We start from the raw sequence: 27,549 nt of genomic DNA, 5'->3' as shown, positions 1-27,549 counted from the left end.
GTGTCTCAATAAAGGAATTAACTGACTTGGACCAATAAAGAAAACAGCCACCATGTTTTCAAACACATCGTAAATTACGCATCAACAGTGCTACTGGCAACCACAGATCACAGTGTTTGTACATCGAACATCGGTGGCATAACATACCTGCTATTCAAAACCATTGCATGAAATATATTCAAAGGACAAATTTGATGTATGATGCACTGAATGAAAATATACAACTCACATCACATTCTTTAAATATCACAATATCTTTCAAATTTGATTGACAAAATTTGTTTCATGGCTAATTAGGTTGTTACATAACTATCCATATATGCGTTATTTATATGACAATTGTCATGAATCTCGCAAGTGAAATAACCAGTAGAGCTTTGCTAACATAAATGAGCAGTACCCAACAAAACAATGTGCTGCTCACAACCACTTGTGATCTCGATAATAACAAAATTCATTTCGTGCAATAGATTATAGACAGTATTACAGAACTACAGTGCCATAACAAAAACAAATTCCATGCTATGGGTAAAGTGCCACCATGGTTTCATATGCAATGAAACTATCGACACTTCCTCTAACACTAAGCGTGTCATTCACCATGGGACATTGACACGATGTGTTTCTTATGCAGGCATTCTGCAAGGTCATAAACTTGTGGAACAATACCTAGCGCCTACCATACCAACACAGGCTGAAGAATCGTGTAGTTATACTATGAACGGTGATCACAAATCATTTCTTTGAAGCTCGTCTAGTCCAGAATCGGTATGCCAATCAGGTAAAATAGCCATGAGCATTAAGGGAATGATCCCATCAGGGCACCATGTTGAAGACACCTATTTGGTAGTAAAACATAATTTCCACTGTGTGAAGAATCCCATAACTGCCTGCTACACATCCTTATTCAGCAAGAATCGTCGACTGTTCATAGCCGTTTTTAACGGACAGAGAGCACGATAATGACATGGGGAGAGTTCCCGGCTGTAGTGTTTCCTACTTGAGTTTAGTAACTTCTGCATTACATTTCTGACATGGGGACTTGCATTATCAGGGAGTGGCAGGCACACCTTAACACACCATACCACAACTGTGCTTTTCAATAAATGTGCTGTCCCATCCACATTATTCATTCACCGATTGACGCTGAAACAAAACAGCTAGGATCTTCTCACTTATTTAAAGTTTGTTACCATCAGATTGTCACTTACATTAATTAAATGATAAGCTAATAATGTAACATCAATCCTAAGTGTAACCAGGTATGTGCAGTATAAGTAATACTATACTTTGGGAGATGATATGGTGAAATAAGTCTGTGCAATATATTCCTTATGCCCCAAATAGACACTGTCATTGGTAGGAATGTTTGAAATCATAAGATTCTCTTAAGATCACTAAAATACATTTACGATCATTATCTGTTACACATATTTTAAACCGATGTTATTTCAAAATAAAGTGTGTAATAAAATCAAAATGTGAGTCTTTCTATGTAATTGCAAAGCATTATCCCACTGCCACGCTCATTTTTGGAAGACTGATATTACTGAACTGAAATAATTTTTTCTTAAAGCTAGGAAACATTCTAGGAACAAATTATATTTTACGAATAACACACTGAAATGTAGTATCTATTGTTATGTTCACATGTCTAACTATTTTCATTGTGAATCAGACTGATCTGTGACAAGATTCATGTGCTTCATAATGTCATACAGTGTTACTTATTGTTCTGATATTTATCAAAATTCATTGAATGCCTTTAAATTTCCGGTTTTAGCAATCTCGTCATTCTACCAAAATGGATATAAGGCATGTGCGGAACCATTGTTGAGTGCCCAGTTTTGGTCAAAGTTTGGAGGTGCCCTCTGTGTCTATCCAGTTTGGAAATATATAATCGATTCACACACTGGGCTAGCCAGCTTTGTACAGTTGTACCATTAGTTGCCTTATTGCTGGGATAACTTCAACACAAAATAAACTGTGTTGAAACTAAAAATCAGGTGTGGAACGAAATAATGTGGGCATTATTACTCACTTGGTCGGTCTTTGTTATACCAAGACTTCAATTTATCTCTTTTCAACAGCATTTGCAGTAAATCAACTGTACAAATTGGATAACTTACGTTAAGTGATTGACCACAGCCAAAAGAGGAAACATTTCATATGCTGGAGTATCAGGGATCAATGTGAATTTCTGAACAGAGTGCTAACACAATTTTGAAGTTTCAGGTGTAGTTCAACGATTCACTGTAAATAATGAAGATCTAAAACAAAGTTTGGACAAGAGAAAGAATAAACAAGGATGAACAACTATATGGAGAAAACATGTTGCAAATTTGGACCATGAATACAGCAAATTAGAACACAAAACGGAGCCAGCAGCAACATCATCATTTCAATCATTTCCTTCTACTTTCCTTGAAAGTGATAGTGAATGCATGCCATGTTAATAAATTTTGTTTATGATTGTAGATTAATTTTTTGTTTTATTTTGAGTGATAATTCAGATTAGTTAAATATTTGGAAAATACTGGCGATGTAAATATAGAAAACGTCAATGGAGGAAGGGAAGAGGAAGACAAAGTAGAATTACAGCACTATAATGACAATATTAATGAGGAGTGTGATATTAATGTGGAGTCTGAGGAGGAGGCCTTAGATCACGAAGTGAGTTGTGTCTGTACACCTTTACTCAGGATTGATTAGAGAGAAAGCACGAACAATAATTGGTTTGATATACTACGGAATTTAATAAAGAAAATTTCAGAAAAACTGAATAAACAAATAATTGAAAGAAACTTCCTGGCAGCACACTCTGCTGCAGAGTGAAAATCTCATTCTGGAAGTTAATGAAAGGTTTGCTAAGCCATGAAATTGTTATACAGGCAAGGAAAAGGATTCAATATAGTGAAAACAGACTCATTTGTAACTAAAATCAGAGCAAGGCGGACATAAGGGAAAAAACAGAAAAGGTTGAGAATAATATGGTTGGTTTAGAAAAAATTTTCAAAACTGAACATTGCAAATTTCGTGATAGGATTGAGAGAGTAGGGGCTAGGACGAAAATTTAGAAACAACCCCTTTTCATGACATCGAAAGAAAACCAAAACAATGCAATCAATAGTAAAAAATGAAACACATATTGTAAATAAGAATGTGTATAACACAAACTAAAAATTTCAATTACAATCTTTCTGACATTAAACTGAGAATGTAAGGAGGTGCTTTAATCATGATGATATGAATAACAAATTGAGTACTGATGATGATGCTATTAATGATGATTGTGTTATGACTATTGAAGTAGCTGATGATGATTATGATTCTCCTCTTCAGTGGTAGATAATGATATATTTGCTGGCGAATTTTGTGATCAAGATGATAAAGATTTTCTCACAGTAATGATAATAAATACGATGCTTTTCTATATGATGAGTTAGATTGAATGATATTTGTGTAGATTAAAGACAATAGTTCAATGCTGAATGAAGGTTTCAAAAGTGACCCTATGTTAGATAGGGAAATAAATGATAATTTGCACTTGCCAGTTGGGGCCAGTAAGATTGTGTCCACTTGTTATGACCATAGAAAGACAAATTATTAAATTTGTAATGGAATATCGCAGGTGGCTTGTGATTATTAGGACAATGTTGGCACTGGTAGTATAGTACATGAAATTTTAAAGGGAATTTGTCAGAATATCAAATAAATTTCAATTCTAATGAGAAGTCATCGAATAATAATGTAGTATTGGAAAGTTTGCGGTCTATAGAGGGTAATGAAGTTCCAGAGGAAGAGAAAGGAATGAGTTCTAGAGAAAGGGGGGAAGATTTATTATATTAAAATGAAAATAATGTAAAATGTGAGGAACTGTGAACTCCTTATACTTCTGTTCAAATTAGTATTTGGAGATGTAACTGTCTTCTCGACACTAGTAATCCATTTACTGGAATGCCAAAAAGTTAAAAGATGAGATAAAGAGTAACGCTAATTTTATCGAATTTCAAATAACAGGCGTTAGAGTCAAAGGAGTAATGGAAAAAGTAGTAAGTTAATCACTGAACAAGTTCCAATGAAATTTGAAACCAATGATGTTAGCTATACTCAAAGCTAGTTAGTAATTGAGGAATTGACCAAAAGTCTGATGTTGAATATGGATGGGATTTCTAAACAAATGTAAATTTCTACTGAAGGGATATGAAAATAACTTTTACTGAGCCAAAGAGTGGGATTTCTAGAGAAACAAGTATAGCAATTTTAAGCAATATCCAAAGTCATCATGTTAGGTGACATTAGAAGAGTTTTGAGATAGAGACTATTTCGAAGAAGATGAAGAACTCTGAAATGATGAAATAAAAAGTAACTCATATAGTGAATTAGCAAGTAAAAATTATCTCAAACAGAAAAGAGAGAGGAACTAGAAAATTCTCTATGAGAAAACAGTGCTATTTTTGACATTTACCCAGGAAGAATATAAGGTTAACTTTGTAGCCTTAAATTAAATGCTCATTATCCATTTTTTTGTAAATCCCTATGCCATGCCCATATATAAAAGAATGGAAGTAGAAAGTGAATTTCAAAAAAATGCAAGAGTTGGCAATAGCAGAGAGAAGTACAAGTCAGAAGGACAGCCCTTTAGTGGTGGTATATGAAAGTGTCAGAGGAATAAGACCTGTTTTAGACTGAAGACATTTAAATAAGTACCTTGAAAGATAAACAGTCCATTCAGAGAATACTTATGAATTGTTAAATATGTTTCGAAATGTAAAGTTTGTTAGTAATCTCGACCTAACATCCAATTTTCAGCAAATTGAACTAGAATATGATTCCAGAGTATATACAGCACTTTTATATAATGGATAAGGCTTTCAACATTGAGTTGTATCATTTGTTTTCTGTAACAGCATTTATGAGGCGATTAATTTTTGTTTTGAAGCTAATTTTGAAAAATGGACTATAAATGTAGATACTGTTTCTTGTTGAGTAGAATTTGGAAAAAAACATACGGACACATGGACACCTTGAGAGAAACTGTGAAAAATATGAGACTATTGGGAATGGCATTAAAACTTGAAAAATTGGCGATCTGCTGTGAGACTATCAAAATCCCTTGGCCACACCACAACTGCCTTATCAAAAAAATTCAAACTCACTGCAAAATTTCCAAGATCTAGGAATAAGAAGGGATTAAAGTTATTTTATGGAGTTATAGTTTCCTACAGGAAATACATGAGAACCCCTTGTCTGAATAAACCTTTAATGAAAATTTCTGTGTCAAAAGGGAACTAAGAATGTCAACTAATTTTTAATGAAATGAAGAAACAGTTGTGTGACACTAAGATTCCGTGGAGACCACATTTATCTTTACCATTTTGCTTAGTGACAGACAGTAGTGATACAGTGTTAGGTGCATATCTGTTTCAAGAAAAATAGGTTAATCGAGTAATAGAACATCATTTAAATGCATTCACGAGTAGAACATTCGAAAAACATGAAAAGAATTTTGCAAATAGCTTGGGAATTTTAGAAATTTTGAGATTATTGTTTGACCACATAAATTTACTTACTCCAACAGTGGGATCGACTTTCTGAAACCATCTCTGTATTTATGTAGCTTAAGATCCCAAGTATTACTCGCTGCACCTTAGTGGGCCCTCATTTGTGAGTAAATGACCAAAAAATTTCGGAATTTTGTGTAACATTAGCGTTAAACATGAAGCATTATGCAGTCTGGTTATGTGATGCACAACAGCTTCCTGTGCAGAAAGTTGTGGGTCCAAACCTCTTCAGGCTTTTTTTATTTTTAAATCTTTACCAAAATGACTTTCATCATCAGTTTTATTCAATTTATTGATTAAAATGTAATTTTTGATTTCCATTCTTTTCTCAAATTATTTTAATCATATTATCAACTTTTTCATTTTCTCTTATTTTTCTTCCTATCATTCTTTTTCCACTCAAAATCTTTTTTCATGTGTTTTAATTAATTTTGTGCATCTATTTTGATTTAATTTCTCTTGTTTTATCACCCTGTTTTTTCATTCACCTTTTTGCATTCGTTATAGCCATTTCTCATTTTGCTTGAAATTTGTTTAAACGCTTCTTTCATTTAAATCTTCATCTATGTTGGTTTGTCGATAGTGCAACAGGTATTTAGGTTATGTTTTAAATGTTTGTATCATGATTATTGTAAGAAAATTGCAACCTTGTAAAGAAATATACATTTTTCACATCATTGCACAGTCAATATAAATAGATTATTGGGTCTTTCGTGTTTTAACTGCTAGATCAGAACTTTCTAACAATTGAATATTACAATAAATAAATATAATTAAATTCATGTTCACAAAAATTCCGATTTTAAAAACTATAAGGAAAAAATTAAACAAATTAAAAAGTTCATATGATGGTTAAATTTAAATAACAAAGGAATAGAAATAAAGAAACAATTTAAACCAATAAAGTGAATAAAAATAAGAACAAAAATCTTTTGATAAAGATTTTAAAACTATTAGTGCATCTGACCAGATTCGAAACCACAATCACCTATATGTGAATCTATTATTTTATTTGCTACACTGTACAGCTAGTGTATGTCATACAACTTTTGTAATGTTTTTGAGCAGCATGCAAAATTATGAAATTTTTTCATCAGTTACTCCCAAAGAAGAGCACACAAGGATGAATAAACGCAGGATGCAGTTCCTTGGATATTAACCTACATCACTGTATATTTGGTCTCAAAATCGTCGATGCCACCACTGTAGACTTCTGCTTGTCAGATCACGAAGTCCTATCATATATTCAAGAGTGTAAGCTGTTCCATGGAAGAATTATCTGGTGTGCAGTTTACCTACAATAATTTGACTATACAGTTTGGAATATTGAAGGAAAGGGAAATGTAAGTATCGATACATTATCTAGATTACCATTTTTTTTGGGGGGGGAGAGGGGTGGAGATGAAGATGATAACATAAGTGTTGGAAATAATTTGTCTAAAAGGAGAACAAGATGGAAAAGGAATTAGGATAATTGGTAATCAGTTCAGATGGAATCAAAAACAAGGTGATCGGTGGAAATTTCTAAAAAGGCGTTCAGGAAACAAGAGATATGAGAAGGTACAACTTTATTATCAAATTTATGAAGATATTTCTTACAGACACAATCCTGACAGTGACTGTTGGAAGGTTAATTGGTCATTAATTGGCCACTGAAACATTTCTAAGTGATACTCATGAAAATGTTGGACACAGTGTAGAAACATTAAGTGGAAACATAAAATGTTTCGAATGTTTTGTGTCTGGTTGTTTGAGATCATGACTATGATGAAAGTAAAGAAAAGTTTCAATTGACTTATTATGATAGACGTAGGGAGAGGTTTCTATCTTGACCATGATAGGAAAAGTTATCACTTTTGAATACTGAAGAATTAAGGTGTAATGATATATATATATATATATATATATACATATATATATATATATATATATATATATATATATATATATATATATATATATGTATGTATGTATATGTATATGTATATGTGTGTGTGTGTGTGTGTGTGTGTGTGTGTGTGTGTGTGTGTGTGTGTGTGTGTGTGTGTGTGTGTGTGTGTGTGTGTGTTTTGTTTATGAGCCATATGCCGTATTTCCAAATGAATAATATAATTCATGAATATGTAGGCTAATGATTTAGACATTTTTTCGCCAGAGACTTTTGAAGTTGGGTCTTGCTTGGGATAGTGCACTGTTTGCAAATCTTCACAAAATGAGGACTCAGAGTAAAACATTTGTAAGTAAGATTACTGTATCTACCACTTGAGCACAGAAAAACTTGAAATGGAACAAAAATGAGAGTAAAACACTTGTATAATGAAGTATGTTACAAATAATAAGTAACTGAAGTGAACTTAGAATTTTTGCCTCTGCCTCCTCAGACTCCGAAGACTTTTTGAAAAAAAAAGATGTCATATTTTGTGCTGCATCAACTGAACTGCCTCTGAGATTTATATGTAAAGATTTATTACCTGTGTCATATTATGTAAATTGTGTTGTTATGAGTAATTTCTTTTACACTTAACATTTGTACTTGGTGACATATTAAAATGTCATATCCCCTGTACTGCAATGGCAGGTCTTAGCTGAAACCTAATTAATAATCAAGGAACTGCAGAGGTAATATTACTCTGTAAAATGCATTACTTACATACAATATGTACATACAATACTTATAATTGGATTGTATTATTACTTCTAAACCTGTATACACTAATTGTACTGGTAATCATTCTTAAGTATTAGTTAAGAATGACACTGCTGATGTAATACTTATTTTTTTATACACTTGTGTGTCTCGCAATTTTTTACCAAGTTAGAAATATGCATTCCATTTTTTGTTCAAACGATGAAGTTTCACAAAAATGTTTACACAACATACAATTTGTTGTCGTTGTGGTCTTCATTCAGAAGACTGGTTTGATGCAGCTCTCCATGCTGCTCTGCCCTGTGCAAGCAAGTCTCTTCATTTCTGAAGCATTATTGTAATGTGCATCCTTATGAATTTTCCTGCTGTATGCAACTCTTGGTATCTTTCTACAATTTTTACTCTGCAAACTTTCCTGCAGCAAACAACTGATGATCCCTTAATGTCTCAGAATGTGTTCTATCATCTGATCCTTTCTTCTAGTCAGGCTGTGCCACAAATCGCTTTTCACCCAATTCCATTCAGTACACTCTTATTATCAGGTTTTTGTCCATTTAAAAGGTTTTACGAAACCCTGCGACTGTGAAAACAATGGGTTTGTTTATAAACAATTTTTCTGCCACCAGCCATGATTTTCTTTTATTCATATTTTACATAAACTGTCTCTGGAAACTATTCCCATCTGCAAGTATGTCTTCTCTTTTTACTATGCGTTTTTACACAACGTTTTCAACGTGTTAGGATCCGCTTTGTTTTGATGACTTTACTGCAATATATAAAAAAAAGTGCAGTTTTTCGTTATCGATTTTTACTGATAGTTAGTGGTGAAACTTGAAAAAACGTGTAGTTACAGGAAACTATATTTAGATGTAATATTTCTATATGTATTTGGTGGCGAAATTTGGAAGAACTTGTACATATGGGAAACTGTAAGTACAACTTCCTACAAATTTCGCCACTAACTACATATGAAAATCGACAACTAACTAAAATTTGTGTTTTTTTAATATATTGTAGAAAAGTCAACAAAACAAATCAGAACCTCATGCATTGAAAACATTACATAAAAGTGACACAGTACAAAGAGAAAACACACTTCAAAATGAAAATCATTTGCAGAAACATATCATGTACAATTGTGCCTGGCAGCAGAAAAGTTGTTTATAAATAAAACTTTCTCATTAGTTGTGTGAGCTACCCATCTTCTCTTCAGCAATCTCTATGTCATAACATTCAAAAAGCTTCTATTGTCTTCTTGTCTAAGCTCTTTATCTTCCATGTTTCGCTTCACTACAAGGTTACACTCTCAGTTACTTTTAGAGAAGACTGAGACGAAAATCTATATTCGATGTAAATTTCTCTTTTTAGCAACGATTTTCCTGTCATTGCCAGTCTACGTTTTATATCCTCTCTGCTTCGGCCATCGTCAGTTATTATGCTTCCGTAATAGCAAAACTCATGCACTACTTTAAGTGTCTCGTTTTCTGATCTAATTCCCTCAGCATCACCTGACTTAATCCGACTACATTTCATTATCCTTTCTTTTGCTTTGTTGATAGTCGTCTTATATCCTCCTTTCATCACACTGTTCATTCCGTTCAGGTGCCCTTCCTAGTTCTATGCTGTCTGTGAGAGGATTACAGTGTCTTCGACAAACCTTAAATTTCGTGGTTCTCCTCCCTAGCTTTTAATTCCTACTCGAAATCTTTCTTTGGTTTTCTTTACTGCTTGCCAATGTACAGATTGAACAACATTGGCAATAGGCTACAACACTGTCTCACTCCCTGCTCAGCCATTGTCTCCCTTTCATGTCTCTCGACTCTTATAACTGTCATCTGGTATCCTAGAATTTGTAAATAATCTTTCGCTCCTTGTATTTCGCCACAGCTATTTTTAGATTGTCAGATTTTTCTAATTCTACAAATGCTGTAAAACTAGGTTTGCCTTTTTTTAAAAATATGTTTTAAAATAAGTCTTAGAATCAATATCGCCTAGCACGTCCCTACATTTCTCCAGAAGGCAAAGTGTTCATCTCTGGGCTCTACTTCTACCATAGAATTCATGTTAGTATTTTGCAACCATGACTTATTAAACTGATAGTTTGGTAATATTCACATGTTAGCACGTGTCCCCTTTGGAACTGGATTTCTATATTCTTTTTTAAGTGTGATGATATTTCGCCAGTCTTACACATCTTGTACACTAGGTGGAAGAGTTTTGTGCCAAGGCTGTCAGTAGTTCTAACAGAATGTCATCCTCTCCGAGGGCCTTGTTTCAACTTAGGCTTTTTAGTGCTCTGCCAAATTCTTCTAGAAATATCGTATTTCTCATCTCAGCTTCATCTATTTACTATTCAGTTTGTATAAAACTGACCTCAATTACACCCCTCATGTAAAGACCATCTACATACTACAAAGATTTATATTGAAGCCTGTTCAAGTAAAGTACGGTTTCACATTTTTGTAAGTTACATGTGAAAATGACAGAAGATTTATATTGACATTTGCAGATGTAACTTACAAAAATTTAAACGGTACCTGCTATACTTCAACAGGCTTAAAAAATTTTATCCAGCCTTTGGGTGCACAATTCGATTTTCTGTTTTTGGGGGGGGGGGGGGGGGGGAAGTAGAGAAGGGGACTGAAATCTGAAATGTAACCCTTCCACTTCTTTAAAATTTGTTACCATGGCTTGTCTTATTAATGGACTACTTCAATACAGATATAAATTACGTTGAAATTCGAAATCATGTGTGCCACGAATTAAAGAGTTCATTATTATCCATTTGGCTACATACAGAAACACCAACAAGTCAACTCTACAAAGCAGATAACTGATATTAAGTACTTGATCCTGGCCAAAAGAACAAATGCTTCAATGTCTACCGGTGTTTATCCTTCAGCAGCAAAAAAAAAAAAAAAGAATAACAGCATTTTGGTCATGTTTGGACGCATTTAGTAGCAAAGTCGCCAAGGTTAAAGTTTGCGCATTTACCGCACGCAAGTCGGAAAGACACGAATTCTGCACCAGTCACTTGCCTGGATCTCGGTGCTTAAACATCCGCACCAGAGTAGCCCCATGTTGCATATACACTGCACCAGTGCCTTAAAACGGGAACTTCTTGATCGCCCCTCGCAGCAAGCGTCCCTGCACGATACTAGTGCTTCCTTGGTATGTATCACTGAAAGTTTCCGATCACCAAGTTGCACTTCCATACTGATGACCGACGGTTCACACTCCATATCCAACCAATTTAGTACAATACTGAGAACTTCATGAGAATCTTCCCACCAGAACAAAGACGGTACTTACAGCGAATGACATGTCACTGGTATACATAAATCAGCCAGAACATTATGGCCAGCTACCTAATAGCAGGTTTGACCACCTTCGGCACAGATAAAAGCGGCTACATGCCATGGCGTGGAATCAATGAGAGTTGGGACCACATTGTAACATTTTTACATTGATCTGATGTGAAAGCGGTGCTGATAGACAATAAAAGCGAATTAAAAGCTGTGAGCTATCTGAGGAAGTTAACCTTGCATTACTGTGCAACTGTTTCACTAGGTATCTAGTCTAGCTTACCAAATTAATTATAATCTTTTAATAGTCATATCCCCCTCATGAACCATGGACCTTGTCGTTGGTGAAGAGGCTTGCGTGCCTCAGCGATACAGATGGCCATACCATAGGTGCAACCACAAAGGAGGGGTATCTGTTGAGAGGCCAGACAAACATGTGGTTCCTGAAGAGGGGCAGCAGCCTTTTCAGTAGTTGCGGGGGCAACAGTCTGGATGATTGACTGATCAGGCCTTGCAACATTAACCAAAACGGCCTTGCTGTGCTGGTACTGCGAACGGCTCAAAGCAAGGGGAAACTACAGCCGTAATTTTTCCCGAGGACATGCAGCTGTACTGTATGATTAAATGATGATGACGTCCCCTTGGGCAAAATATTCCAAAGGTAAAATAGTCCCCCATTCGGATCTCCGGGCGGGGACTACTCGGGAGGACGTCGTTATCAGGAGAAAGAAAACTGGCGTTCTACGGATCGGAGCGTGGAATGTCAGATCCCTTAATTGGGCAGGTAGGTTAGAAAATTTAAAAAGGGAAATGGATAAGTTAAAGTTAGATATAATGGGAATTAGTGAAGTTTGGTGGCAGGAGGAACAAGACTTTTGGTCAGGTGAATACAGGGTTATAAATACAAAATCAAATAGGGGTAATGCAGGAGTAGGTTTAATAATGAATGAAAAAATAGGAGTGCGGGTAAGCTACTACAAACAGCATAGTGAACGCATTATTGTGGCCAAGATAGACACAAAGCCCATGCCTACTACAGTAGTACAAGTTTATATGCCAACTAGCTCTGCAGATGATGAAGAAATTGATGAAATGTATGATGAGATAAAAGAAATTATTCAGGTAGTGAAGGGAGACGAAAATTTAATTGTCATGGGTGATTGGAATTCGTCAGTAGGAAAAGGGAGAGAAGGAAACATAGTAGGTGATTATGGATTGGGGCTAAGAAATGAAAGAGGAAGCCGTCTGGTAGAATTTTGCACAGAGCATAACTTAATCATAGCTAACACTTTGTTCAAGAATCATAAAAGAAGGTTGTATACATGGAAGAATCCTGGAGATACTAAAAGATATCAGATAGATTATATAATGGTAAGACAGAGATTTAGGAATTAGGTTTTAAATTGTATGACTTTTCCAGGGGCAGATGTGGACTCCGACCACAATCTATTGGTTATGACCTGTAGATTAAAACTGAAGAAACTGCAAAAAGGTGGAAATTTAAGGACTTGGGATCTGGATAAGCTGAAAGAACCAGAGGTTGTACAGAGTTTCAAGGAGAGCATAAGGAAACAATTGACAGCAATGGGGGAAAGAAACACAGTAGAAGAAGAATGGGTAGCTCTGAGGGATGAAGTAGTGAAGGCAGCAGAGGATAAAGTAGGTAAAAAGACGAGGGCTGCTAGAATTCCTTGGGTAACAGAAGAAATATTGAATTTAATTGATGAAAGGAGAAAATATAAAAATGCAGTAGATGAAACAGGCAAAAAGAAATACAAACGTCTCAAAAATGAGATCGACAGGAAGTGCAAAATGGCTAAACAGGGATGGCTAGAGGACAAATGTAAGGATGTAGGAGCTTATCTCACTAGGGGTAAGATAGATACTGCCTACAGGAAAATTAAAGAGACCTTTGGAGAGAAGAGAACCACGTGTATGAATATCAAGAGCTCAGATGGCAACCCAGTTCTAAGCCTCAAAGAAGGGAAGGCAGAAAGGTGGAAGGAGTATATAGAAGGTTTATACAAGGGCGATGTACTTGAGGACAACATTATGGAAATGGAAGAGGATGTAGATGAAGACGAAATGGGAGGTAAGATACTGCGTGAAGAGTTTGACAGAGCACTGAAAGACCTGAGACGAAACAAGGCCCCCGGAGTAGACAACATTCCACTAGAACTACTGACGGCCTTGGGAGAGCCAGTCCTGACAAAACTCTATCAGCTGGTGAGCAAGATGTATGAGACAGGTGAAATACCCTCAGACTTCAAGAAGAATATAATAATTCCAATCCCAAAGAAAAAAGGTGTTGACAGACGTGAAAATTACCGAACTGTCAGTTTAATAAGTCACAGTTGCAAAATACTAACGCGAATTCTTTACAGTCGAATGGAAAAACTGGTAGATGCGGACCTCGGGGAGGATCAGTTTGGATTCCATAGAAATGTTGGAACACGTGAGGCAATACTGACCTTACGACTTATCTTAGAAGAAAGATTAAGAAAAGGCAAACCTACGTTTCTGGCATTTGTAGACATAGAGAAAGCTTTTGACAGTGTTGACTGGAATACTCTCTTTCAAATTCTGAAGGTGGCAGGGGTAAAATACAGGGAGCGAAAGGCTATTTACAATTTGTACAGAAACCAGATGGCAGTTGTTAGAGTCGAGGGGCATGAAAGGGAAGCAGTGGTTGGGAAAGGAGTGAGACAGGGTTGTAGCCTCTCCCCGAAGTTATTCAATCTGTATATTGAGCAAGCAGTAAAGGAATTAAAAGAAAAATTTGGAGTAGGTATTAAAATTCATGGAAAAGAAGTAAGAACTTTTAGGTTCGCCGATGACATTGTAATTCTGTCAGAGACGGCAAAGGACTTGGAAGAGCAGTTGAACGGAATGGACAGTGTCTTGAAAGGAGGATATAAGATGAACATCAACAAAAGCAAAACGAGAATAATGGAATGTAGTCAAATTAAATCGGGTGATGCTGAGGGAATTAGATTAGGAAATGAGACACTTAAAGTAGTAAAGGAGTTTTGCTATTTAGGAAGTAAAATAACTGATGATGGTCGAAGTAGAGAGGATATAAAATGTAGACTGGCAATGGCAAGGAAAGCGTTTCTGAAGAAGAGAAATTTGTTAACATCGAATATAGATTTATGTATCAGGAAGTCGTTTCTGAAAGTATTTGTTTGGAGTGTAGCCATGTATGGAAGTGAAACATGGACGATAACTAATTTGGACAAGAAGAGAATAGAAGCTTTCGAAATGTGGTGCTACAGAAGAATGCTGAAGATTAGATGTGTAGATCACGTAACTAATGAGGAGGTATTGAATAGGATTGGGGAGAAGAGAAGTTTGTGGCACAACTTGACTAGAAGAAGGGATCGGTTGGTAGGACATGTTTTGAGGCATCAAGGGATCACAAATTTAGCATTGGAGGGCAGCGTGGAGGGTAAAAATCGTAGAGGGAGGCCAAGAGATGAATACACTAAGCAGATTCAGAAGGATGTAGGTTGTAGTAGGTACAGGGAGATGAAGCAGCTTGCACAGGATAGAGTAGCATGGAGAGCTGCATCAAACCAGTCTCAGAAGATTGGGAGACTGCATATAACACTGCATTCATAAAATAACACACGGAGAACATTGAGACATATGCAAGAGGAAATTAACCACAACCATCCGATTCAATTTTCACCCAAAGAAGTTACGTTCGTAGCGCAATCCTGTCCGTTATGTAATTATCACACACTGGTATACTAAATTCATGCTAACTCTCTGTGAAATCTTCCCAAAAAGAATAGCTGAGGGCTACTTTGATGATTACACCGTATGCTTTACGTTGTCAACTTAGTTTACACAAAGAGTGTAACTCCACAATAATTTTGATAATTAAAATAAGTTAGATAGAAAAGCAATTTACAAAAGAAAAACCTTGAACTGGTTACTATCGTCTTACTATTAACCTGATGGGTCAAACAACTGTATAAGCACGTGGTACTGGTCTCACAAAGTACACCCCACGTGGGTTGAACATAAAGAAAAGTTACTATATTGAAAAATATTGTCAAGGCGAGAAGTTATAATCTGACGCACATTCGCATTTAACATTGATGATCTTAGTTAGAGTTACTGATCAACACGTGGTTCCACTTTACTCACAAAGTAGTGACCAAGCAACTACCGGAATATATTCTGAACTTCACACTCGAATTACACTGCGTTGCAAGTTAAGATAACATTAGATATTTCAGAGCTAAACCTGAAATAAAGGTGATTAAGTTTTCAGTTAGGCTGAACTTAAGAATTCCATTGTCCTACGTACTTAGCAGACACGCGCTTAGCCGGAGATCTTACTACTTCAGACGCTCGCCGCAGACAGACTGACCTGCGCTCCTACCGAGCGTGTTTCCCGATACAAAACGGAAGTGACCAGAGAGGCAGCTTCCTATACCAACATGACAAGGGACGGACAGGACCATACTAAGGATAGAAACCTCTTTGCTTATAGAAAGGGTAGCTACCTGTTCCGACGTTGGTCCTACTGTTCTCTAGCAGACAAGCTTGCCTGCTACCGTCAAGCATGCAACTAGAAAAACATTTGCTCATTCATCCTCTCACACAGAAGGAAGGGGGATGACAGTATCTTATCATATACAGTATATAAAAGAAAGTGGATGTAAGCTCCGTATGAGACTGTGTGACATGAATTACATATCAACTGTGTTTTAAAGTGTATTAGTGTGACAGATCGTTCTTGGTTATGTGTAAAAGTAACACGTTTCACTGCTCAGTCTCCTCCCAGATAGTCAGGAACACCACAGTAAATTTAGAAGAGGAATTTAAGCCGTAAATGATAACAGATTTAAGAAATTAACATGAAAGCTATCCAACAGAGACCTTTCAACATCTGCAGACACTAGTCACCCAATTCCCGTAAAGTCTGGGAAGGAGTCATGAGCTCTGACGGCACAATAAATAACATTCCAGTGTGTTCGACCGGGTTCAGATCTGGCGAGTTGGGTGCCACTTGAAACTATGTTCTTCGAACCAATCCATCACATACCTGGCCTTGTGACATGGAGCATAATCGTGTCACTGCCGTCTGGAAACATGATCGTCATGAGGGGGTGTACAGGGTGTGCATCGATGGCCGCCATGGTGCCTTGCAACAGCTCCACTCGGCCTATGGATGCCCACGTGAATGTTCCCCAGAGCATAATGGAGCCGCTGCTAGCTTGTATCCTTCTGGCAGTACAGGCGTCAACAAGCTGGAACACGACGGATTCGCGCCCTGCCATCGGCAAGGTGAAGAAGGTATCTGGATCCATCAGACCATGGAATGCTGTGCCACTGCGCCAACGACCAGTGGCGATGATCACGCGCCCATTCCAGGTGTATTTGCCGATGTTGCAGGGCTAACATTTGCACACGCGTGGGTTGTCGGCTGAGAAACCCCATCTTTATGAGTGCTCAGTGCACTGTGTGTTGGGACACACTTGTACTCTTCCCAGCATTCAAGTCTGATGTTATTTTCGCCACAATTCCGCGTCTGTCCTGGTTTACCAGACTGCCTAGCCTACCACATTCGACATCTATTAATGAGGGGTGGTCACCCAACCCCACGACGTCTGGACACAGTTTCACTTTGCTTTTGTCACGTGTTGAAGACACGCACCAAAGCACTCTTTGAACACCTGACAAGTCGTGCAGTTCCCGAGATGCTTTTGCCGAGCCTCTGTTCCATCGCAGTCTGCACTTGGTCAAACTCAGATGAAACACGCGCCTTTCCCACTCTGCACACGGACCACACCCTTACTGATACTACACGCACTGTGCGTGAGTCTGATTGGCAGTCATTTCCCGTGAGGTGACACGCTATCGCCTGGAAGGACTTATATCGACAGTATGTTGATGGACATAACGTTCTGTCTGGTCAGTGTATAATTATATAACCTATTAACGACTTAACATATTGTCGTTTAATTAATTTGTTTACGACCTTACATGTACTCGTATATTGCATATAATGCTTCGAATGCGAATCATGGATATATTAATATCTCTTTTACCCACCAAAATAAATGTTACTCTCTATAATTTTTATGGTGTCATGTAGTGGAAATTTCTGCGTGGATCATTTGCGACAGTGGAATCAAATTAAAAAAAGTTCCATATCCCGAAAACATTAAACTGACTGGATCTATCAAGCGTAAATAAAAAAACGCCTGCGATGAGCTCTATGTACAAACTGCTTAAGAATTTTCATGAACGTGTCTGTGAAAGGCGCGGGCGTGGTGTGAGAGTAGTTTGTCGGCCAATGTGAGAAAGAGGCTGGTCGCGGGATGCAGATTTTGCGCACATACGCTGTAAACAATAGCGGTAACTGTACAACAGTCGAGGCTGCTGTAGGAATGTCGAACTAACACCGAAAATAGTCTACGCCTTACCTATTGAACCCCCCCCCCCCCCCCCCAATTCGTGAAAATCAGCTGGCGGAGATGCAGTGTCGAAAGCAATAGTGGTGAGAATAAAGTGGAACAGCAGACGTTTTGTAAGTGGGCTGCTTCTGTGTTGGCAGCGCTGTGTTGCGCTTTGCATTGGATCTCTGTCTGTACTTCCTTTGTAAGAGACTCTGTGGCTGGTTGAACTCGTTGTTGGAAGTTAATCGCCAGCAGTGTTAGCAGTACTGATGGGCAGTTGGAGGTGAACGGCCAGCAGTGATGGATGTGAGATGTGAGAAGTTAGCACTGATGGAGGATAGAGGCCTGAAGTGTTATGTCTGAACTGGATATCACATTATTAAGGTATAAAATACAGTATTTGGTTTGCAACAAAATCTTTCCTTTGCTAACCACATGCCTATTAGTAGTTAGTGGCTTTAGTAGTTAGAATCTTTTATTTAGCTGGCAGTTGACGCTTGCTGTATTGCAGTAGTTTGCGTAATGAAGATTTTTGTGAGGTAAGTGCTTAATGAAATGTATAAGTTATTGTTCAAATTTCTTTTTAGCCAGGGCCATTCTTTTGAATTAATTATTTGAAGTCAGCTTATCCTTTTTTTTCAGGTTGCGTTGAGCTGGAATATTGTCGGCCCGTGTTGACCCGATAAGAATAAGTAAAGAGTAAGTAGGTTCACTTGCATTCAATTTCACTGAGCAGTTTAAGTAAAATATTTAATAAAGAAGTTTCATTTTGTGTGAGGCTCGCTGCAAGTCCTGGCCATGAAGAGTTTATCAAATAATGGAACCCAACCGGCAACAACGGCCCTGGAACACCTGAACCGCACGGCTCAACACGACGTTTAGCGGAGGACGCTCCGAGGCCGAACTGGCCCGTGGTGTACTGCACGAGGGGAATCAACTTATTGAGATTCAGGTATGCCACCTTATAATACATGAATTCTGTCGGGACGGAGGGTGCATGTAACGCAGAATCGAGTGGCCGTAAATAAAGGCTAATATCGGAAAAAATGGCCGTGCCGCTTTACGCAATAAACTCTCTCATATCAGGCCGCCCCTCCGCTTAGGAATTAATAGCAAGCGGTGGAGTCTGCGTGTAGGTTAGAATCCTGCCGTGTTTAATGGAGCGAGAGTGCTCGGACAGAAATCATTCTGCCAGAATGAAACTGGGGTTGGGGGAGGAAGAATGTTCCCCGTTCTTCACACGATGGAAGAGCTTGTAGGACGAGGACACGCTGCTTGGTCGTGTTCGCAACAGACCTACTGCTGTCGGCAGCCACGGAATAGAGGCGAAATGTTATTCTGTAAACCGAATAATTATTAAAATACAAGTTCACCACTGTTACCCAGAGAAAAGTTCCTATCTTTGTGGTAGCGTGTAAATGCAAAACTATCAAAACATCTACATCATTCTGCACAAACCACCTAATGGTGTGTGGCGGAGGGTACTAGAGAAACCACTAATTGAACCCCCCTTTCATGTTCCACTCACGAATCGTCGGTAAGCCTCTGTTTTAGCTCTAATTTCTCGAATTTTCTCGCTGTGATCGTTTCGTGAGCTGCATGTGGGAGGAAGTAACATGCAGTTCCTCACCGCTCTCTGACGGTGTCAGTCCATTCCATTGGGAATGCACGAGCGTGGTTTGATAAGTCTGGTAAAAACAAAAAAATATAAAAAAACAAGATTTTTATTTATTTATTTATTTATTTTTATTTTGTTGTTGTTGTAATAAACAACTCATCTCACCTCTTGAGAAGATATACACTTGGCCCAGTGATCCTCCAGCTTTTGATCCCATTGGAAAAATATGTCCCGGTAGACTCTGCAAGACTCTCGCTGACTGCAATTTTCACTTCCTCCTTTCTTGTTTGCAAGCCACATGATCAAGTGATGCAACAAGAAGAAGTCACTTTGGGCGAGGTCTGGTGAATAGGGTGGATGAGGAACCAGCCCAGTTCGTGCAAAAGAATGATTTACAGACAATACCATCCTTTCTCTTTAGTTGAAGATACAGATTTTTTTTAAAAAATGTATGTATTATATGTTTTGTCCAAATCACAACTTACCAAATCGAAAAACGTTGTGAAACTCTCTAATGCCCAATTGTATAATGGTATCCTCTTGGGTACAACATTCCAGAGGTGTACAATAGCCTCTGGGCGCAGTTACTCAGGAGAATGTCGTTATCAGGAAAAATAAAACTGGTTTTCTACGAATCGGCGTGTGGAATGTCATATCTCTTAGTTTCGTAGATAGGTTAGAAAATTTAAAATGAAAATGGGGAGGTTGAGTTAGGTATAGTGGGAGTACCTGAAGTTCCTTGGCGGGAGGAGCAGGGCTTCCGGTCAGGTGAATACAGGGTTATAAATACAAAATCAAATACGAGTAACGCAGGAGTGGACTTAATAATGAATAAATAATGAATTGGAACGCAGATATGCTACTATTAACAGCAAAGTGATCGCATTATTGTAGCGAGGATAGACACGAAGCCCGCGCCCACAACAGTAATAGAATTTTATAGGCCAGCCAGCTCCGCAGATGACAAAGAGATTCAAGAATAATGAAAGAAGATTATATACTTGGAAGACACCTGCAACACCAGAAAGTTTCAGATTGGTTGTATAATGGTAAGACAGAGATTTAGGAACCAGCTTTTGAACTGTAAGACCTTTCCAGGGACAGATGTGAACTCTGACTACTACTTTTTGGTTATGAACTGTAGATTAAAACTGAAGAAACTGCAAAAAGGTAGGAATTTAAGGAGATGAAAGTTGGATAAACTCAAAGAACCAGAGGTTATAGAGAGTTACAAAGGGACCATTAGAGAACGACTGAAAAGAACAGGGGAACTGAATACAGTAGAAGAAGAATGGGTAACTTTGAGAAATGAAGTAGTAAAGGCAGCGGAGGATGGAATACGTAAAAAGATGAGGGCGAGTAGAAATTCTTCGGTAACACAAGAGATACTGAATTTGATTCATAAAATGACAAAATACAAAAATGTAGCAAATAGAGCAGGCGGATGGGAACACGAACGTCGAAAAAATGAGACTGACAGGAGGCGCAAAATAGCTAAGCAGGAATTTATAGAGGACAAAAGTAAGGATTTAATATCAATATCGGTAGGGAAAGATAGATGCCGCCTACAGGAAAATATAAGAGACCTTTAGAGAAAAGAGAACGTCCAGTATAAATATCAAGAGATCAGATGGAAAACCAATCCTACGCAAACAAGGGTAAGCAGAAAGATGAAAGAAGTATACAGAAGATCTATAGAGGAGAGATGTACCTGGGGCAATATTCTGGAAACGGAAGAGGACTTATCGGATACTGCCTGAAGAGTTTGACAGAGCACTGAAAGATGTATGTCGAAACAAGGCCCTGGGAGTAGATAACGTTCCATTAGAGCTACTGATAGCCTTGAAAGAGCCAGCCGTGACAAAACTCTACCATCTGGTCTACCATCTGGTGAGCAAGATGTATGATACAGGCGAAATACCCTCAGACTTCAAGAAGAATGTAGTACTACCAATCCCAAAGAAAGCAGGTGTTGACAGGCGAAAAAAATTAGCGAACTATCAGCTTAATAAGTCACTGTTGCAAAATAGTAACACGAATTCTTTACAGAAGAATTATAAAACTGATAGAAGTAGACCTCGGGGAAGATGAGTTTGGGAACCGGAGAAATTTTAGAACACGCGAGGTAGTACTGACAATGCAACTTTTCATAGAAGATAGGTTAAGGAAAGGAAAAGTATGTTTATAGCAATTGTAACTTAGAGAAAGCTTTTGACATTGCTGACTGGAACACTCTGTCGCAAATTCTAAAGGTGGCAATAGCAAAATATTGGACCGAAAGGCATTTACAATTTGTACAGAAACCAGATGACAGTTATAAGACTCAGGGGCATTAAAGGGAAGCAGTGGTTGAGCAGGAAGTGGGACAGGATTGTAGCCTTTCCCCGATGTTATTCAATCTGTATATTCAGCAAGCAGTAAAGGAAACGAAAGAAAAATTTGGATCAGTAATTAAGGTTCAAGGAAAAGAAATAAAAGCTTTGAGGTTTTCCAATGACAGAGACAGCATAGGACTTGGAAAAATTGTTAAAGGGAGTGAACAGTGTCCTGAAAGGAGGATATAAGATGAACATTAACAAAAGCAAAACGAGGATAATGGAATGTAGCTGAATTAAATCAGGTGACGCTGAGGGAATTAGATTAGGAAATGGGACACTTAAGATAATAGATGAGTTTAGTTATTTGGACATCCAAACAACTGGTGATGGTAGAAGTAGGGAAGATATAAATTGTAGAGTGGCAATGACAAATACGGCATTTCAGAAGAAGAGGTATTTGTTAACATCGAGTATAGATTGAAGTGTCAGGAAGTGAAGCATGAACAATAAACGGTTTAGACAAGAGGGGAATAGAAGCCTTTGAGATGTGGTGCTATAGAAGAATTCTGGAGATTTGATGGGTAAATCACGTAACTAATGATGATGATGGTGTTGGGTTTGTGGGGCGCTGAACTGCGCGATCTTCAGCACCCGTACAAGATCCCAACTTTTACACAGTCCAATTTTTACGCAGTCCAATCTAGCCGCTGTCACGAATGTTGATGATGATGATGATGAAATGATGAGGACAACACAAACACCCACTCCCCAGCAGAGAAAATCTCCAACGCGGCCGGGAATCGAGCACGTAGCTAATAATAAGGTACTGAATGAAATTGGGGAGAAAAAATTATTGGTACAACCTCACTATGCTGTAATGCTGTGTTATACTAGAAGGCAGAAATTTAAGTGCACTGATTAGATTAAAAAGCAGGAGATTGTCTGCAGAAAAGCCGCAGGCGCAAAGGACCGCACAGCGGGACTGGCCCCTTCATCATCGCCTGCAGTACTGAGTCACGTGGATCCGGAGAGGAGCGGCCTGGCTCAGTTCCTGGCTCTGCCGGCCGTTGCCAGCGTTCCGGCCCGCAGAGCGTCTAATTGTGATTCAGGCTGCTACTCAGCTGGCCTACCTGGCTTACTGCACCGTGTTCTACACCCCATAGCCGGCGAACAGCCACGGCAATAGCGAGAACTAAATACGGTTCGTCCGCATGCCAGTCGCAAAGGTTGACATATGTATTAAGACACGATTAGGGAATAACGTCAATGATAGAGCGAAAACGTTGCAGGGAAGAGAGAGAGTGGCATATTTACCAGGAAATAACAATGAGAACCTTAGATGAAAGAGGTTATCCGAGGCGAAGGTAAGAGATTACCGCTGGATATCAATTTCGCTGAACAGAATGCCACATCAAAGCAAAGACTGACAACTAAAAAATTAAAGAAAATATTTAAGAAAAAGGTGGTGCTGAATTCTGCAGTGACGGTGGTACTCCAGGTGGAAGGGGGGGGGGGGGCGGAGGGAGGACGACAGTTAGTGAGAGGAGAATGAGCGACAGTGCGGGTCTGACAGGTGGTGGCTTTGCAGCAGCCCAGCCGAAGGCAGCGTAATCATGGCAGGAGTTTGTGTGAGCTGGGAGCTGTGTTTGTTGGACGACTCCTCCCAGACAGCGCGGCGGCTCCCAGAATGCACAGAGGGGGCCTTTTGTCGGCGGCCTGGCTCCCATTAACAGATCTACTCCGGTTCGATTAACCATTCATCGCGAACAATCAGCTCGCCGAGTATTGTGCGAAAGCTTTCAAATCGGAAATATTGATGTCGGAGGGAACTAATTTTGGCCAAACAGTATTGTATTGCTGTGGTTCGACCCTCAGCTGTAAAGCATTGAAGCAGTTCTAGAAATACGTAACACACACATTCACTCACTCACACGCACACACACTCACTCACACACACACTGGACTCTCATTCGGGAGGACGAAGGTTCAAATTCGCGTCCGCCCATCAAGATTTAGGTTTCCCACGACTTCCCTAAATCGCTTAAGGCAAATGCCGGGGTGATTGTTTTGAAAGGGCACGGCCGATTTCCTTCGACAATCCAAGCTTCTGCTCCGTCCCTAATGATCGTGTTTTTTTACGGGGTATTAAATTTCAGTCTTCCTTCTTTCGTTTTTTGATGTACTCTCTCTTGTAACACGATAGGTTATTCAGAACCAGTTGTAGATGAAGGAAAGGTACAAGTTATCGTACTGTCAGACTGAAGGACAGTAGCTGTCTCACAGTCACGGAGGAAGGTCCGCCTTGCGTTACTGTAAGGAATAATACTGACACTCCCCTAAAGAGAGTTAGGGAGGGCACGTAGGGTAGGACGATACAATTTAACCTTAAAAAGACTTGGACTGCATCAAAATGTAAAGAACGTGGTTCGTCATCATTCACTCATAAAGAAAATCATAAAATTATGGACAGCGATAGCATGATGGTTTTACAGACTTCCAGGGATTACCGGATGGAGAGGGGTAGACGTATGAGTTTGCTGTAACAGACCCTGGTCCGGAAACGACCGAGTCGAACGCTATGAAGGAAAATAGTTTTACTGTCTCTGACAGTGGAATATGTTGTGTTGGCAGAAGAGCCAACACCGTGTTACGAGAGGAGGGCGAAATGCAAAGTGGCGTGAGGAGGGAAGAACTACACTGACATGAGGTCTGGAACATGACAAGGAATTAGAATTCAGAAAGCGGACGGAATTGGTTTGATACTTAACTTTAATCCATTAATGATGAACGTCACTCTTGACGGTATATGAGTCACAATATTATCTGTTCAGAATTCATTCTAATTACTGAATATGGCGCCTTGCTAGGTCGTAGCAAATGACGTAGCTGGAGTCTATGCCAAACTGTCGTCTCTGCAAATGAGAGAGTATGCAGACAGTGAACCATCGCTAGCAAAGTCGGCTGTACAACTGGGACGAGTGCTAGGAAGTCTCTAGACCTGCCGTGTGGCGGCGCTCGGTCTGCGATCACTGATAGTGGCGACAGACGTATACTAACGGACCGCGGCCGATTTAAAGGCTACCACCTAGCAAGTGTGGTGTCTGGCGGTGACACCACAGAATACATATATCAGTTCTATTTTTGCTAAGATTGAAGGGCACGCGATATTCAGAGGTGGTAGCATGGAGCAAAACAAGGAAAAAAAGTCTAGCAAATATGGACACTGAAACGCATAACTTAAGAGCTATGAGCACTTGTTCATCTTCCCTAGTGTGAAACACAGCTTTTCTGTTGAAAAAGTACCAATAGCTCTTAAGACACGCATTTTGGCCCAAACCAGCCTCACCAAAAACATGGACACCACAGAGCATTCAGTAGAGGAGACATGTTTTTTACGGTATCCAAGATAAAGAAGTGCCCAAAGCTCTTAAGGCACACATTTCTGAGCTCATATGTAGCATGCATTTTTTTCGTGCTTCCCTACTACAATCTTAGCAACAACAGTACCGTTACGTGTATTGCACTGTCAGATATATCAGAACGATTAACCCCCATAGTTTCGACTTAGCCGCTTCCTGATCTGGGTGCCTCGCCTCAAAATGGTACACTTACCCTTTTCCCTCACCTCTGAAATTTTGTAACTCCATCACGGAATCACTCTGTGTTATCAAACGCACCAAACCTGGTGACTGCCTTCTTTCGCTTTTTCTTGCGGCTTTGTTTCGAGTCGGCGCGGCGTCGGCTCGATTATAAACGGATTTGGCGCAGTTATTTTAAGCGGCGGCCACTTGCCCCTCCTGTTACTATCCCGTTACCCACTGGGAAGGAACGTGTGTAACCCACGTATCTGCGTTTACTGTTACTCGTGCAAAAGCGAGCGGAAGTTTTGTAAACGTTTTAGAATCGTGTCACTGAGGCGGGACTTGGGTATCAGTACGGTACTGCCTAGCGGGATGTGGGAAACCACCTAAAAATCACCACCGAGCCTGGCCACCGCGCCGATCCCCGCCGCTAAGCCACCGGCCCGGCTCGATCCACCCCGGGAGGAGTGCTCCAGTAACACGCACGGCTGTCCGGGCGGGTAGTGTTGGCTGCCGAGAACCTGAAAATGACTAATTAATTAGAGGAAACGGTGTATAAAATACACACAATTGCAAAATATCGAAACGACTTCAAGCAAGAGTGTCTTGGGTAACGCAGTGTCAACAGTAAAACACCAAAATATGTAAGATAAACAATTTTTATGAAACAGATTACTCATCGAGCACTCGTGCCAAGTGAGAAGGCTGTGCCGGCAGTCCGGAGCTCGAGTCCAGTTTCCCAGACTTCGCGGGCACTGGGTTAGCAGTTGAGAACATCTGACGATCCGATTCGTAGCTTACCGTGGTCTCACAGCTCACCTGATTGTGCACTACCGGTGGAACGCAGAGGGCCCACAACGAATGCGTCGCTGCCACGCTGTGGAACTTCTCAGAGCCGCCCGTCCCACAGTATAATCTGCTAAGAGTAACAACACGCCAAATCGGATTATTTGCGGTAGTGCCGTATTTACGCTCTGCCGCTCAAGTGTGGAGATAATGACGGCATCTTTTCACACTTCAGTTAATGTTGGATGTCAGCAGACGTATCATACGAGCTGACTTGAAATTACTGACAGTTATTATCCTTGCTTTCCTATATCTCCGTTATTTATTTTTTATAAATACTTTTTCCCTAAGAGAAAGACTCGCCAGGTTCTTTCACAGGAGCCCAGTCGTAAAGCATTCGTTGTCGCGTAGTAAAAACAGAGTTACGTAATTAAATTTATGTTCTTTTGCAAGTGCATATCGGCGTCGTAGTACCACAGAAGGCCGCTAGACAAACCATAATAAAATGTCGTTCAGGTTCCTCTAACGGCGTACTGCTGTTTGCTTTCCCAACCGCTACTATCTATAACGTCTTAAAAACTTTATTTCAGTCTATGTTATCACACGCTGTTAGCAAATAAATAAAACTATCGCTATTTGCTATGTTTCTCGAAATAGAATGACGATTTGAAGGTGTGAGAGTCGTCCTATACCAATCTCCAAATTCACTTAAGCGATTCATTCCTTTTCATAACCAGTTCTGTGGAAGATTCTTGAAGGGTTTCTTCCGGTTTATCACCATCTATCATCAATATTTCCGCAAGCGTCCCATTTTCACCCGGTCTTTCTCAAATATCTGATTATTTATATGACGTCATTCAAAGCTGTCTGTGCTGTCTAAGAATTTGCGATGTGTTTCACGAGTTGTTTTTGAAAGTAGACTGTAAGGAGTTTACACTTTCTTGCATTTCCATCGTTCCATCTATATCTTTCAACATTTTCTTAATTGCTTCAAAAAAGCTTCCGTGATCCTTATGAAGTCTAGAGCGATTTCTGTTGGTGCTTTTCATCCATTATCATGTTTTACTGGTCTCATGATTTTTTTTCTTTCTGGGGAATTCGTCTCATTTAATTTGTCACTTATGAGAATTCCATAATAGCCGTGTTTGAAGTCTGATTTATTGCTCCGTAGTAGGTGTCATTCTACTCTCCATGTTTCCTTCTTCTCAGTGGAGAGCCGATGTTGGAGATTCGCGGCACAATGATTTTTTGAAGTCATCGAAATTATGTTATTATGGAGGATTAAATTGCAAGTAAAGTAACTCACTTTAATTT

Source organism: Schistocerca gregaria, chromosome 5, assembly GCF_023897955.1.
Source record: "Schistocerca gregaria isolate iqSchGreg1 chromosome 5, iqSchGreg1.2, whole genome shotgun sequence".
NCBI classification, from domain to species: Eukaryota; Metazoa; Arthropoda; class Insecta; order Orthoptera; family Acrididae; genus Schistocerca; species Schistocerca gregaria.
This window is presented reverse-complemented; position numbering follows the sequence as displayed.